Genomic DNA, 17,063 nt, shown 5'->3' on the forward strand with positions numbered 1-17,063 from the left:
AATGATGGTTTCCAGATTCATCCAAGTCTCTACAAAGGACATGAACTCATCATTTTTTATGGCTGTGCAGTATTCCATGGTGTATATGTACCACATTTTCTTTGTCCAGTCTATCATCGATTGCCATTTGGGTTGGTTCCAGGTCTTTGCTATTGTACACAGGGCTGCAATGAATATACGTGTGCAAGTGTCTTTATAGTAGAATGATTTATAGTTCTTTGGGTATATACCCAGTAATGGAATTGCTGGATCAAATGGAATTTCTATTTGTAGATCCTTGAGAAATCACCACACTGTCTTCCACAATGGTTGAACTAACTTACACTCCCACCAACTGTGTAAAAGTGTTCCTGTTTCTCCACATCCTCTCCAGCATCTGTTGTCTCCAGATTTCTTAATGATTGCCATTCTAACTGGCATGAGATGGTATCTCAATGTGGTTTTGATTTGCATTTCTCTAATGAACAGTGATGATGAGCATTTTTTCATATGTTTGTTGGCCTCATATATGTCTTCTTTTGTAAAGTGTCTGTTCATATCCTTTGTCCACTTTTGAATGGGGTTGTTTGTTTTTTTATTGTATATCTGTTTTAGTTCTTTGTAGATTCTGGATATTAGCTCTTTGTCAGATGGGTAGATTGCAAAAATTTTTTCCCATTCTGTTGGTTGCCGACGTGCTCTAATGATGGTTTCTTTTGCTGCACAGAAGCTCCGAATTTTAATTAGATCCCATTTGTCTATCTTGGCTTTTATTGCCATTGCTTTTGGTGTTTTAGTCATGAAGTCCTTGCCTATGCCTATGTCCTGGATGGTTTTGTGTACATTTTCTTTTGGTGTTTTTATGGTATTAGGTTGTATGTTTAAATCTTTGATTTAAAATTAAATTACAAATCTTTAATTTATAATTAAATCTTTAATCCATCTTTAATTTTAGTGGAAGGTGAGAGGTAGGGGTTCAGTTTCTGCTTTCTGCACTTTGCTAGCCAGTTTTCCCAACACCATTTATTAAACATGGAGTCCTTTCTCCATTGCTTGTTTTTGTCAGGTTTGTCAAAGATCAGATGGTTGTAGATGTGTGGTGTTGCTTCTGGGGCCTCTGTTCTGTTCCATTGGTCTATGTCTCTGCTTTGGTACCAGTACCATGCTGTTTTAATTACTGTAGCCTTGTAGTATAGTTTGAAGTCTGGCAGTGTGTTGCCTCTGGTTTGTTCTTTTTGCTTAGGATTGTCTTGGCTATGCGGGGTCTTTTGTGATTCCATATAAAGTTTAAGGTTGTTTTTTCCAGTTCTGTAAACAAGGTCATTGGTAGCTTGATGGGGATAGCGTTGAATCTATAGATTACTTTGGGCAGTATGGCCATTTTCACAATATTAATTCTTCCTAACCATGAGCATGGAATGTTTTTCCATCTGTTTTTGTCCTTTGTTATTTCTTTGAGCAGTGGTTTGTAGTTCTCCTTGAAGAGGTCCTTTACATCCTTTGTTAGTTGTATTCCTAGGTATTGTATTCTCTTTGTAGCAATTGTGAATGGGAGTTTGCTGTTGATTTGGCTCTCTGTTTGTCTGTTACTGGTATATAGGAATGCTTGTGATTTCTGCACATTGATTTTGTATCCTAAGACTAAAAAAAGAAAAGGGAGAAGAATCAAATAAATGCAATAAAAAACGATAAAGGGGATATCACCACTGATCCCACAGAAATACGAACTACCATCAGAGATGACTACAAACAGCTCTATTCACATAAACCAGTAAACCAGGAAGAAATAGATAAATTCCTAGATACTTGTACTCTACCAAGACTAAACCAGGAGGAAGTTGAAACCCTGAATAGACCAATAACAAGGGCTGAAGTAGAGGCAGCAATTAGTAATAGCCTACCAACCAGAAAAAGTCCAGGTCCAGACGGGTTCACAGCCGAATTCTACCAGACATACAAAGAGGAGCTGGTTCCATTCCTTCTGAAACTGTATCAAACAAAAAAAGGAGAGAATCCTCCCTAACTAATTTTACGAGACCAACATCATCCTGATACCAAAACCAGGCAGGGACTCAACTAAAACAGAAAACTTCAGGCCACTATCCATGATGAACATCAACGCAAAAATCTTCAATAAAATACTGGCAAGCAGATTGCAACAGCACATCAAGAAGCTTATCCATCATGACCAAGTAGGCTTCATCCCGGGGATGCAAGGCTGGTTCAACATACGCAAATCCATAAATGTAATCTATCACATAAACGGAACCAAAGACAAAAACCACAGGATTACCTCAATAGATGCAGAGAAGGCCTTCGACAAAATTCAACAGCTCTTCATGCTAAAAACTCTCAATAAATTACGTATTGATGGAACGTATCATAAAATAATAAAAGCTATATATGACAAACCTACAGCCAATATCATACTGAATGGGCAAAAGCTGGAAGCATTCCCTTTGAAATCAGGCACTAGACAAGGATGCCCTCTCTCACCACTCCTATTCACTATAGTATTGGAAGTTCTAGCCAGAGCAATCAGGCAAGAAAAAGAAATAAAGGGCATCAATTAGGAAAGGAGGAAGTCAAACTGCCTCTATTTGCAGATGACATGATTGTATATCTAGAAGACCCCATCGTCTCAGCCCAAAACCTTCTCAAACTGATAAGCACTTCATTTTTCTAAATCAAATTAATCTGGCGTGCCTGGTTCCATGGCCACACCTGTAATCCCAGCACTTTGAGGGGCTGAGGCTGGTGGATCATGAGGTCAGGAGTTCAAGACCAGCATGGCCAAGATGGTGAAACCCCATCTCTACTGAAAATACAAAAATTAGCTGGGCATAGTGGTGGGCCTCAAACAGGTCTGGGAAAGGGGTCTAATAGTCTCTTCTTTCTAGGGTCTGGACAGTCTTTAACACTATGTCCTGAATCACAGGCCCTACAAATCTACCTCCTAACTACATTTAGAACCCAACCACTTCCACCATCATAGCCCAAGCCATTTTCTCTCACCTGGATCATTGCAATAACTTTCTAACTAGTCTTTCTGCTTCTGCTTTTGCTGCCTCTAGTCTAGCCTAGACAGAGCAACCACAGTGACTGTTTTGACATTGGTCCAAAACCCTCTAGTGGCTTCTCACCTAGTTAAGAGTGGTACGAGGGCAAGTCCATAGACATAGTGCCCCTCCCCTCCCCCTTATTCATCTCCTTCGTTCCAGCCACAAAGCCCTCTTTATGGCCTCAGACTTATCAAGCACATTTGAGGTTTAGGATCTTCATGTTTGCAATCTCCTGTGCCTGGAAGGCCCTTTCCCCAAGAGCTGCATGGTTTTCTTCCTCCCCTCCTTTAGGTCTTCATGTTGCTTTCTCAATGAGGCTTTCTGTTACTGTTTTACATATATGGGAACCTATTGTCCCCGTCCCCTGATTCCACCCCCCTCTTCCTTCTCTTTTTCTCCATAATACTTATCACCATCTGAGATTTGACTTCACAAGCAATCCTGTAAAATCCGTGGGGTTAGTGACTCTGTTTTGCTAATATATGCCTGGCACCCAGGCGAGAGTCTAATGTGGCACTCAATCCTTTGTTGAGCAAATAAATGGATAAATGAGCCCTTGAGGCCAAAGATCTTAGAACTCAGAATACATTCTGCCAACAATGAAAGAAGGGAAACATGCTATTTTCTTACAGTGGCAGAAACAACAAATTAGTCTTTCAAATTGTGCTAGTTTCATACAAACATAGAAAGTGAAAGTTCTCTGTAATTATGCTCCTCTCACAGAGATCACTCCTATATATGGTCCTCCTAGCTTGCTTTTCTACACATACTAAACGCACACGTCTCTAAAATGCTTTCTGTAGTCTCATACCCTTCTACTTTCCTTTAATAGAAGTTGGACATGTTTCCATAATTTAGTTAACCCATTCTCTATTGATGATGCAAGGATTTGAGGTAATTGCCAGCTTTTTACCACAACAAACAATGCTGCTTTGAGGAGAATTATTGGCTCAAAGAGCAGGAACATTTCAAACCTTAAGAGATTTCCAAATTGCCTTCCCAGAAGTTCCAAATATACTCCCACCAAGGCCATGGAAGTATGTTTCCCACCACCCAATTAAAACCACTACCCTGTCTGCTTCCATGAATTGCTGCTCCTTAGTTCACCTGCTGTTGGCTGGCCAGTGCTTTCTTAATGCCTTTCTAGATCTTCATTGCCTTCTCAGCCCTCTGTTATTTTCTCTCAATACATGATCCTGTGGAGAGCAGATCTCTCACAATATAATTACCACCCAAAGAGTCAATTGTGGGAGGGCCTACCAATGATTAAGTGGTAGAAGCCTAGTCCAGGCTTGGCTCATGCCTGTAATCCCAGCACTTTGGGAGGCCAAGGCGGGTGGATCACCTGAGGTCAGTAGTATGAGACCAGCCTGGCCAACATGGTGAAACCCTGTCTCTACTAAAAATAAAAAAGTTAGCTGGGTGTGGTGGCAAGTGCCTGTAATCCCAGCTACTCAGGAGGCTGAGACAGGAGAATCACTTGGACCCAGGAGGCAGAGGGTACAGTGAGCCGAGATTGCACCACTACACTCCCTCTTAAAAAAAACAAAAAACCCAACACTGCTGCATTGGCTGAGACTCACCAAAGGGCATTGGAACTACCCTCAGTCAGGAGTTAATCCAGAGACTCAAATTTTCTAATTAGTATTTGTCTTGTATTGTCTTGGCATTCTATTTGGCTACATTTTCAACTACTGAATGGAACACTGGGAAGCATGGCTGCAGGCTGCTCTAGCCACCTTTTTCCAACTCTCTGATTCCAGATTCTCAAGGCAAAAAGACTTTTTTATTTGGTTTTCGCTGTAAACAACTCCAGATGCTTGCAGGCTCAGCCTGGATATTTACTCTTCCCTAGACTAATCATTTTGACTAAAGAGGCTGGAATATGATTGGCAGCTCAACCAAAACCTCAAGGAATGAGGAAGAGAATGGCCAGGGGAGGGGGTGTCTGCTCTAAGAAGGGGAAAAGGAAGCTGGACAGATAACAACTCAATGGTCCACTGGACTTGGAGAGTGATTGTAACAAACTTTGAAAATGGAACAGCACTGTTGTCCTGTCCCAGTATAAACTTCAGTGTGGTTGAAAGCAGGCTGTGTGCTGAAGTTTTGCTAGCCAAGGTCTTGAGAATATGGTAGGAGGAGAAGTCCCAGAGGAGGGCCCCAATGTGACCAGGGGGGCACAGCACAACTGTATCTCATGCTAAAAATATCAGGACTCTAATGGAAAGGAACCAAATTCATTCCTCAGAAGTCACAGTGGATGTTTGGATGAGTTGTATATGGGAGTATTTGCCAAGTCCTAGCACATAGAAACATACCTCTCTCAGAAACACTCAACCAAGGCCTTTCAGGACAAATCAAAGAATTTTTCACTCGATGCAGGTAATTTTTGGAACAAATTAGCCAACATTGTGCTTCATATTGAAAATATTATAGAACGTTTAAGATAAATCCATAGATGCAAAAACCCATGATGAGAAGCTCTGAACGATAGTGTGACACTATGAAGTCCGTCCTGGAGGACAACTGCACTGCTCTTCTGGGACACTCACTCCATGGTGGTGGGCCTTGTCAGGAGCAAAATACTAAGTAGACTAAGAGTCTCTGTACTCTTATTTACTCTATATTTGCTTTTCAAGTAATATCTGACAAACAGATGAATCTGCAAAAGGGAGATCAAATCGTCTTCAATAGTAGCATAATGTAAATTGATGATCTCAAAGCATGGTTCATGGTTCCTTTGGAATCTCCAAGCCCTTTCAGGAGACTCATAATGTCAAAACTATTTTCAAATGATATGAAGCTGCTTGTGGTAGTCAGCATCCAAGGACGCCGCCACTCATCCTCACTTCCTGGTATTCATGCCCTGTGTGGTCTCCTTCCCCATTCTATTAGAGTTGGTCCGTGTGACCAATAGAATGTTGCAGAAAAGTGATGCTATATCACTTCCAAGGTTAGGTTGTAAAAACCTTTGTGACTTTTGGCCAGACGCGGTGGCTCACGCCTGTAATTCCAGCACTCTGGGAGGCTGAGGTGAGTGGATCACCGGAGGTCAGGAGTTTGAGACCAGCCTGGCCAACATGGTGAAATTCTGTCTTTACTAAAAATACAAAAATTAGCCAGGCATGGTGGTGGGCACCTGTAATTTCAGCTACTCAGGAGGCTGAGGCAGGAGAATCACTTGAACCTGGAGGCAGAGCTTTCAGTGAGCCGAGATTGTGCCATTGCACTCCAGCCTGGGTGACAGAGTAAGACTCCATCTCAGAAAAAAAGAAAAATGAAAAACCTTTGTGGCCTTTGTCTCATGCTTGGCTCACTCATTTGGGGAGGACTGGACTACAGTTTAGATCTTCTAAGTTCCAGTATTTGGTTGTGTTGGATAAAGGCGCTAATTCCTGAAAAAAGGAGAGATACTGGAAAGAACAATGGGCTGGGCATCAGAAGACCTGGGTTCAAATGCCTCTTAGGCTTACTATGTTGTGAGACCTCAGAAATGCCACACACGTTGTCTGAGTCCGAGTTTTTTCATCTAGGAGGGAAAGATGCCTGGACCAAACTGAGGTTCTGCTAGGAAAGAGGAAGAAAAAGCAATGTTTGGAAGGCAGCCTGCAATGTCCATATCGAGGCTCCCTAGTCATTCTACTGCCTACTGTATACCAGCACTTTCCATGCATTATCTACTTTTAATACCACCACGGTGAGGAAGGTATTCTTACCTCCTTTGACAGGTGAGGGAGCTGAGACGCAGAGGAGCTCAGCCCCAGGATATATGTGCAAGTACATGGCTTCAGTCTGACTCTAAAGCTAGTGTTCTTTCCATTGATCACACTCTACTGCCTCCGAGACACAGACAGTTGGAGCAAGACACAGTGGACCAGTATTCCTCTGGATCACCTAAAGTTTACCCAAAGACTATAACATCTTCGAAAGCAACCTCATGTAATAATAGCTATAACCATTTGATGAGCACCTACTATGTGCTTGAACACTGAAAGTTGCATAAAATGTCTATTCCCCTCCTCAGGTAGTCTTCTGCTAGAGCCGAGACAGCAGCAATGGCGTAGAAGAAATCTGCCAATTTCATGTCATCTCATTCTCCACCACTCACAAACCCCTCAGAAGTGTGGTCCCGCCTCAAGCCTGTATTTCCTGACCACTACTCTGACCCCTTTGTCACCTGCACTGTGGCTTCCATATGTGGTGTTACAGATCTGCAAAGCTAAAAGTGGACAAAAACTTATACTCGTATTTTCTGTATCAATGAAGAATAACACCAGCTGCAGTAACATATGGCCCAATGAATGCCTGCTTATGTGGTGCAGATGTGCCTCATCTCATGGAAAAGAAGACAGGGCTCTGGGTCAGTATGTCCCCTGGCCTTTCTCTCATAATGGCAATCTGGCTACCACGGCAGCTCCAAGATCACATCCTCATACAGCTGCATTCAAAGGCTGGAAGCAGGGGGCAACAACACAGGACAGAGGTTTTCTCTTTGTATTTTTTCGGAAAAAAAAAATCTTTTCTAAAAGTGCCGCCCCAGCCCCCCAGCATCTCATTGGCTAGAGGTGATCATGTGGCTACTCCTAACTACTAAGAAATTGCTTCCAGAAAGTAGACAAGGCAGAGAGGCTAGGACTGGCTTTGTAGGAGCCAATCAGTAGTGGGTATTTTAAGCAAGCCCTTTCTGGGAGCTCTTTTTCTTAGGTTTCTGTGAGATCTTCCTGCCTTTTCCCTCAGTTTCTTTAAGTTCTTTCCTGGCTTCTCACCTTCTTCTCACTCCCTAACTGTGAATGTTTCCAAGTTTCTCTCTGTAATCTTAGCTGGGCAATCTTATCTATTCCTATTGTTTCAAATATCACCCCTTGGCAAATTACTTGTTTCCACTTTTTCTTTTTTCTTCCCCCTCCACTTTAAAAATAAACAAAACAAAACAGGGTGCGGTGGCTCACGCCTGTAATCCTAGCACTTTGGGAGGCTGAGGTGGGTGGATCACCTAAGATCAGGAGTTCAAAACCAGCCCGGCCAACATGGTGAAACCCCGTTTAAAAAAAAAAAAATCAGTTATTAGCTAAACTTTAAGAAGTAAAACGGGCTGGGTGTGGTGGCTCACACCTATAATCCCAGCTCTTTGGGAGGCCAAGGCAGGCAGATTATCAGGTCAGGAGTTTGAGACCAGCCTGGCCAACATAGTGAAACCCCATCTCTACTAAAAATACAAAAAAATTAGCCGAGTATGGTGGTGGGCACCTGTATTTCCAGCTACTTGGGAGGTTGAGGCAGGAGAATCTCTTGAACCCGGGAGGCAGAGGTGGCAGTGAGCCGAGATTGCACCATTGCACTCCAGCCTGGGCAACAACAGTGAAACTCCGTCTCAAAAAAAAAAAGTAAAACAAACTGAAAACTTGTATAATCAGCCAGGTGTGGTGGCTCACGTCTGTAATCCCAGGACTCTGGGAGGCCAAGGCAGGTGGATCACTTGTTAGGAATTCCAGACCAGCCTAGCCAACATGGTGAAACCCCATCGCCACTAAAAATACAAAAATTAGCTGGTTGTGGTGGCACGTGCCTGTAATCCCAGACACTTAGGAAGCTGAGGTAGGAGAATCACCTGAACTTGGGAGGCAGAGGCTGCAGTGAGCTGCTATTGCACCACTGTACCATAACCTAGGTGACAGTGAGACTTCATCTTAAAAAAAGAAATTGTATAATCACCACTGCTGAGACATAACCTCTTTAAAGTGCTCTACCAAACATATATATATATATATATATATATATGAATGATATTTGTATAAACTGCTTTTTTTACCTACTAGATTAAAAAATCCTGGCCAGGTGCAGTGGCTCACACCTGTAATCCTAGCACTTTGGGAGGCCGAGGTGGGTGGATCACTAGGTCAGGAGTTCAACACCAGCCTGGCCAACATGGTGAAGCCCCATCCCTACTAAAAATACAAAAAAATTAGCTAGGCATGGTGACAGGTGTCTGTAATCCCAGCTACTCGAGAGGCTGAGGCAGGAGAATCGCTTGAACCTGTGCGGCAAAGGTTGCATTGAGGTGAGATCGCGCCACTGCACTCTAGCCTGGGTGACAGCATGAAACTCCGTGTCAAAAAAAAAAAAGTCCTTTCTTGACAATATCTACTCATGTCTGCATCATCGTTATAATGATTACATGATATTCTGTAGGATGAATGTGCCATGGTATATTTAGCAACCCTCTATTATTGCTCTATTATGGATACCTGGGATGTTTTCAATATTTTGCAATTACGGAGAATTCAGTAATGAACATCCTTTTCCATACTCTCGACACATTGAATGGCTACTTTTTTTCCAGACAAATTCCTGAAGTGAAACTGCTAGATCAAAGGGTGTGCTGTTTTTTAAACAATTTTGACACCTACATATTTGTCATCTGACTGTTGACAAGACCTGTCAGTTCTTCCTTGAAAATTATCTTGGGTTTGTCCTTCCTCTCTGTCCCTAATAATCTATCATCTTACACCCTCCATCAACTAATACCATTGCCTGAAATCTCATCTTCTATGATAAAATGCTTCCTACCCACAAAATGGTTGTAGATTTGGAGGTGTCTGTCACCTTCAGTTTGAGAGTCCAAATGCAGGTGAATGGGACTTTAGTATTTTTGAAAAGTTTCCAGAGAATTGAAGAGGGACTCCTTAACACAGGGCTTTGGGAGTCAACGAAGGCAGCTGTGGTAAAGGGGGCATGCCAGGGCAGCTGGTATGCATCTAGAGGCATGTTTAGCAAATTATGGGAGAAAAAGTCCAAAGGGGCCATGGAAAGAGGGAGAATCATGGAAGAGAGAGAAGAGAGCTTTCCAGGAGAGCTGCAAAAAGTAACGTGACAGGTAGGAAGCTAAGCTTTAATCCACTGGGCATTGAAAGATCAACCCAGGGCAGGGTCAGGCCAGAGAGAAGAGTCATAATAGTGTCCCACTTACCTAAAAACAATGAAGGCCCTGTATACAGTTACAGCAGCCTTTCCACGACCCTGCCGAGAAGGCCTACCCCACTTTTTTCAATTAAGGAAAAACCTCTCTCGATCCTGCTTCTCCTCCAGCTCCTGCTTCATCTCTTTCTTTCCCTTTAAGGTAAAACATCTCAAAAAAGATGTCGATGCTTGCTATCTCCAATTCTGGTCCTCTCATCCCCTATTGGACCACTCTATTTGGATTTTGACCCCTTGCCTTAACAAAACCATTTTCTTAGGATCCTCAGTGACCTTCCCAGTATCAAACCCTGTGCTTGACTTTCGGTTCTCAATTTCCTTGACTTTTCAGCAGCATTTAGGACACTTGACCTCTCTTGCCTCCTGCAGAGGCTTTCTTCACCTGCTTCCAGGATGCACCCTCTCCAAGCTCTCCCTGCTCCTTCTCAGTGTCCTTTGTTAGTTCCTTCTCATTTCCTAGGCCCCACCCTTTTTTCCTACTCCCTGGTGCCCTCATCCACTCTTGTGTCTGAATATCCTCTATACGCTGATCTTTTGCCTGGACTCTCCCCAGGAATCCAGACTCCTGTATACAACTGCCTGCTCTACATCTCCACTGACATATCTCATGGGTGTCTGAAACTTAAATATATCCCAAACTAAATTCCTAAATTCAGCAGTATCCCCAAAAGCTGCTGCTTCCCCTTTTCAGTTAATGGCAATTCCATCCTGTAGCTTCTTTTCAGGCCAAAAAACATGATTCATCTTCAAACACCCCCTCCTATACCTTACTTCCTATCCCTCAGCAGATGCTTTAAAATATAGCCAGAATCCAAGCGCTGCTACAGACTCCTCGACTCCCACCCTGGGCCCAAGCCAGTCATCAGCTCTCGCCTGGACGATAACAGCCGGTTACTGCTCCCCTGCTTCTGCGGCTTGCCTCCTCCATCTGTTTTCAACACAGCAATCAGAGTGCTGAAAACACAAGTCAGACCATGTTAATCTTCTGCACAAAGCCCTCATGACTTCCCTCCTACTCCTGGTGCTTCTCAAATGCCCACGAGGAGCCGCCCAGTCAGACTCTCTGTTATTTCTCTGACTTCATCCTCCCCACTTTTTCCCACAGTCCCTCAGCTCCAGCCCCACTGGCCGACTTGCTGGTGAATGCTCCAGGCTTGTTCCCATCTTTGAGTTTATTATTTCCTCCACATGGACTGCTCGTCCTCCAGACATCTCCATGGATTGCTCATTCACCTTGTTTAGTCTTTCCTCAAATCACTTTCCCAGAGAAGTTTTCTTTCATTACTCTTGTTATTGGCATTTGCTTTATTTTTGACCCTGCTTTGTTTTTCTCCATAGACCATAACAGCATGGATTGTACCATATATATATATATATATATATATATATACATATTTTTTTTTCTTTTCAGAAAACATTTTGTTTGAGCTAGGCATGGTGGCATGCACTTTAGTCCTACCTGAGGCAGGAGGATCAATTGAGCGTAGGAGATTGAGGCTGCAGCTGCAGTGAGCCAAGATTGTGCCAGTGTACTCCAGCCTGGGTGATAGAGCTAGATTCTGTCTCTAATAATTATATATAATAATATTATATATATATAATATATATATATCATGGTTGCAACATGATGTTTTTGAAACTCCTGCACTTCCCCTACATTTATCAGTTGGTATTTAGAATTCTACTGTAAGCAAGAAGGAATTAGTGCCCTTGTAAAAGAGGCCCAAGGGAGCTTGTTTGCCTCCTCCACAATTTGAGGACATAGCAAGAAAATGCTATCTATGAGAAAGACCCTTAAATGCTAATTCCCTAGTGCCTTGATCTTTGACTTCTCAGCCCCTAGAATTGTGAAAAATCAATTTCTTTTGTTTATAAGCTAAACAGTCTGTGGTGTTTTTGTTAGAGCAGCCCCAACAGACTAAGACACATCATTGCTGTTTTTTTCCATTGCATCGAATAAGCAATCTGTAGGGAGATATTTAAGACCATACAAGCATCCCGTTCATCATCAAACTCACCTTGGATTTGCCTCAATTCCCTAGGCTCACGTGATCCCCCCACCTCAGCCTCCTGGGTAGCCAGGACTACAGATGTGTGCCACCTGTAGTGATAATTCTTGTCTAAGTAATCTTTCCTATTATGGATGCCAAATGATGCTTTTGAAATTCCTGCACTCCCCCTACATTTGTCACTTGGCATATTAGTTTTACTGTAATCAAGAACACTCGCTTTTCATCCATCCATCCATCCTTTCATCAATTTATTATCTGTGTGGACTTGTGGGTTCTTATTTTCTCCAATGGGTTATAATTTCTTCTCCTTCTCCTCCTTCTCCTTCTCCTTCTTCTTTGAGATGGAGTCTTGCTCTGTTAGCACAGGCTGGAGTGCAGTGGCATGAGTTTGGCTCACTGCAACCTCTGTTGCCCAGGGTTCAAGCAATTCTCCTTCTTCAGCTTCCCAAGTAGCTGGGATTACATAAATGCACCACCATGGCTGGCTAATTTTTGTATTTTTGGTAGAGACAGGGTTTCACCATGTTGGCCAGACTGGGCTCAAACTCCTGATCTCAAGTGGTCCACCTGCCTTGATCTCCCAAAGTGCTGGGATTACAGGTATGAGCCACCACACCTGGCCAATTCTGTATCATTTTAGCGTTCAAATTGCCACACATGTGGCCAGTGGGAGCCGCCGAAGCCAGGCTTCTGTTTCCTTTAACATGCCCCCATCACTTTTTACTTTTTTAAGTACTTCCTTACTTTATACATAATAAGCTATTCCAGGCTCATCTTGTACCTATCCTGCCACAGCTACCTATTTTGGAATTTCTCTGAGGGGTCGTGGTTCTTTTTATTTAGAAACCAAGGTATGCCAAAACCTAAAATGCAATAAAATAAATAAATGGGAAAAAAAAAAAAAAAAAGAAAGTGCATATATTATCTAGCCAAAAAAAAAAAAAAAAAAAGAAACCAAGGTATGTGTACTGGGTATGCAAATTGCTCTGGAATATTTTTGCTTTTAGGCCTTTTGGGCTGAAAAACATATGCATGCAAATACACATACATATACCTGTATATTCATGTACATACTTATATAAATACATACACACCTAGATGAACATACATATACAAAACACACCATATAGTTTACTTATTTATTTTATTGTTTGCCCCTTACACAAAAATGTAAGCTTCACAAGGGAGGACATTTTGGTCAGTTTTGTTTGCTGTTGATTTTCTAATACATGGAACAGTGTATGGCCAATGGAAAGCATTCAATAAATAGTTGTTGACTAAAAGACAATGAAGAAATAGCTCTAGCAGGCTAAATGACTTGTCAAATCCTCATAGCTGACAAATAGAATAACTCTTTTTTCTTTTAACCATGCTTGGAAGACTCCAAATAGGAGATAAATCTGGCTAGAATAGTATTAATAGGTATCTTCATTGTGATTTTTCCACCTTTATTGTTTTTTCTGTCCTCTTCTATCTTCAGACCTCTGTCATTTGTATCTTGTCTTCTTACCCTCTGGGATTCATAATTTCAGGTGGTCAGTAGGTAGGAGTTGAAGGCAGAGGCTAGGTGGGCAGGCCTGGGGGTAGAAGAGGATCCCAGACCCACATTACCCAGCAGTGATGGCTGAGTTCCAGCCTGGTATGTGCCCTAGTGTGAAGATGGGAGGAGAGGGGGAAATGGTGGTGGTACCTGGAGCCAGCATTGTCACTGCTAACTGGTTTACTACTGTGTTCTCACCTAGCAGTAGCCCTGATGCTACCCAAGGAATGATACTGGAAGCAGTGTTGGAGGTAACCGGAGAGAATGTGGACCCAGACGAGGTGAGTGAGGACCCAGCAGAGAGGAAGTCAACCTCTAGGAGCCCTGGTGTCATGGAAACTGGCCTTGCCACTCTATCTGTCCTCAAATGCTATAAATAGTCAGCTTCAGTATCAGCTATGGCCAGACCAGGCCAGCAGCACAGGCAAACCCTGAGAGGAAATAGATTGGTGGGGGAGGATGAAGTTACAGAGACAGAGGGTATGGGTGGAATGAGAGGGGGTGACGGAAAGCCTTTGCCTGTCCCCACTGCATCCACATCAGATTACTGACATTCAGAGCCCTCCCCAGCAAAATTTCCAGCTTGTGCATCATCAATAATATTATTCTACCAGGCCATCCCACTCCCTCCCCACTACCTTGTTCATTCTGTCCCTGCTGCTTGTATGGCCGTTCTGCCTCCACAGTTGCTCATACTTTTAAAGTATGTTTCAAATACCATTTCCTCCATGGAGGAAACTGAAAAAGCCATCCCTGAAAGGATCTAGTCTAGTTCCTAGGTGCTGACACTTGGGCTGTGGGCATCCCTGCTAGTAGAGAAGGAAGATTTAGCCCTTTGGACCTCCATAAATTGCAGACCTGAAGGGTCTCCTGGGGTCCTAGGAAGTCCTCTGAATAACCTTCTGCTCTGTTACAAAGCCCTTCACATTCAACAGCTCTTCCCCTGCCTCTCCAGCCCTGCTCCTGCCTCCTTTGCCCTGTTCCTTGGTTACTGAGTGATTTTAGGGAAGTCTCTTAGTCTCTGGGCCTGTTGCAGGCTGAATTTCCTGGTCCCAGAGACAGTTTTTCATGCAGGATGTTTATTAAAGAAGGTCCTCAGGCTCAACACCCGCGGAAGAAAGCAGCGGGGAGGAGGATGGATTGGGCAGAGGAAAAAAAGTTGCCATGTTAGCCTGACAGCCTTGACTGATTCCATGGGGATCTCTGCAGTCAAAATGTCCCATCAGAGTTGTCCCATGTTATGCCCATATGGCCAATCTTTCACCCCCACCCAGGAGATGTGTGACCCGTGCAGGCAGCCTAGGGAAGGTGTGCTTTTGGGAAAAGCTGCTCTGTAGTAGAGGTAGTCCCTAAAATAACTAAATGCTGAAGGATGTCTACTTCCTAGCACCTGGGACGGATTGGATCCTTTCATGAAGGGGGTTCTGTGCCGTGCCTCGGTGCCTCAGCCTTCTCCTTTGTGAAAAGTGCATGATGACACTTCACTGGGCTCTTGTTCCGATGAAATGCAATTGAAATGCATTGTAGAGTACTTAGTACATATTCTGCTTTTTTTTGTTTCATTTTGCTTTGTTTTTTCTGAGACAGGGTCTGTCACCCAAGCTGGAGTGCAGTGGCACAATCAAGGCTCAAGACAGCTTCAACCTCCTGGGCTCAAGCAATCCTCCTACCTCAGACTCCTGAGTAGCCCAGACTACAGGCATGTGCCACCACATCCAGCTACTTTGTATTTTTTGTAGAAATGAGGTCTTGCTATCTTGCCCAGGCTGGTCTTGAACTCTAGAGCTCAAGTGATCCTCCTGCCTCGGCCTCCCAAAGTGCTGGGATTACAGGTGTAAGCCACCGTGCCTGGCCTAATTCATTAGTACTAATATATGACATTGTCTTTTTTTTTTTTTTTTTTAAATATAAGCATTGAATATGAGCCACCCTATCTATGATCCTGTTTTGGAATTTCTTCTTCTTTTGATATTCAAGGATGCTTGAGACATTGTGGCACAAGTTTCTCTCTGCTTTTGAGAGTACTGGTACCACCTGTCCAAGTGGAATGGGAACCAGGAGGAAGGTGGGTGACCTAGCTATGGCCTTTGGGCTCGCCCCTCAGTTCTTTTTCTATTAGGCACTCGGCAGGCCTCAGACGTGGCAGTTCATCTGCTCACACCTCACCAGTCCTGAGGGAATGCCAGCCAGGTCTGTGCCCAGGTAGGTGTCTTTGTGTCCAGACGCCCACGGAGCATGCTTTGTGCAATTGGAATCCCAGAGGCACCTAATCCCCAGTGGCCACTTCAAGATTTCCCAAGCCGGAGTGGAAAGCGGGAGAAAAGGATTGGGAGCTCAATTCCCTGATAAGTTGGTGGCGCCGGGAGAACCTCTCCCTGCCGGGTCTCGCACGCAGACAGCTGCCTTGAGCGGCACTGCTGCGACTAGTTGTGGGAGGGGGGATCCATCAAAGACGCGCAGATGCTGGGAGTGGGGTGACACAGGATAGCACCGGGCGGGTAAAGATGTCTTTGTTTTGCGAGGCTCTGAGCCTGAGTTTCAGTTGTTTTCACGGGAAAGAGAAGCAAGTTGCTTGTTTGATCAGGACGCCCGCGGCAGGCAGTTGCACCAGTTTGGAGATGTGAGAAGCCTGCACTATCCACGATCAGCCGCGGTGAAACCAGAGCTTCCGCTGGTTCTTTGGCTGGCTGGGTAGAGCCAGGCCTCACTTAGATCCCAGAGCCCACCTCCCAGTCAGGAGTCACATGCTTTCGCTTAGTCCCAGTAGGCCTCTGTTGAGCTACCTGGGCAAGTCCAGGACTTGTCCTGCAGAGTCAACGAGACTCATTGTAAAGCTGAGCACAATCCTAGACTCACTGTCTTTAAGAAAGGGGGCTGTTGTTCCAGGAAGCAGTCACCACACAGTGGCTTTAAAGCGTCCTGGCAATTGCACCCTGGGTGTGGGGGTTGCCAGCTCTGCAGAGGTCAGGCTGGGGGAGCCAGGGCAGCAACCAGTTCCCACCCAGTTCACATTGTAAAACTGGACTGAGAGCTGGAGAGACCACTGTCACACCCTTGCATTTTCCACCCGCCTTGCTTCCACTTCTCCTCATTCTCCCTTCCTGCCCGCGAATACCCAGATGTTGAATGGAGGCTGTTTAGGTCAACAAAATTTCATGGAATATGTTATAATAACACAAATAAGGCAAACTGAAGTTCAGAGAGGTTGCTTAAGGCCATTCAACTAGCACTGGGCAGGAATCCAGGGTCTGAGGGAACTGGAAAGCATGAATAAATAAGTAATGGTGTTTAAGGTAAGAGCAGATGGTTTATGTTTTGGGGTGAGGGCTGTCAATCTGTTTCTGGGTATTTTCTGAGTATATATTCTGTGTGCCCAGTTCAGAGCTAGCTGGCTGGGGGAAGAGAAGAAGAGATAAAGAAGATAAATGGAGGCTGGGTGCAGGGGCTCACACCTGTAATCCCAGCGCTTTGGGAGGCCAAGGTGAGTTGGCTAAG

Source organism: Sapajus apella, unplaced genomic scaffold, assembly GCF_009761245.1.
Source record: "Sapajus apella isolate SASKATOON/1434 unplaced genomic scaffold, GSC_monkey_1.0 scaffold58, whole genome shotgun sequence".
NCBI classification, from domain to species: domain Eukaryota; kingdom Metazoa; phylum Chordata; class Mammalia; order Primates; family Cebidae; genus Sapajus; species Sapajus apella.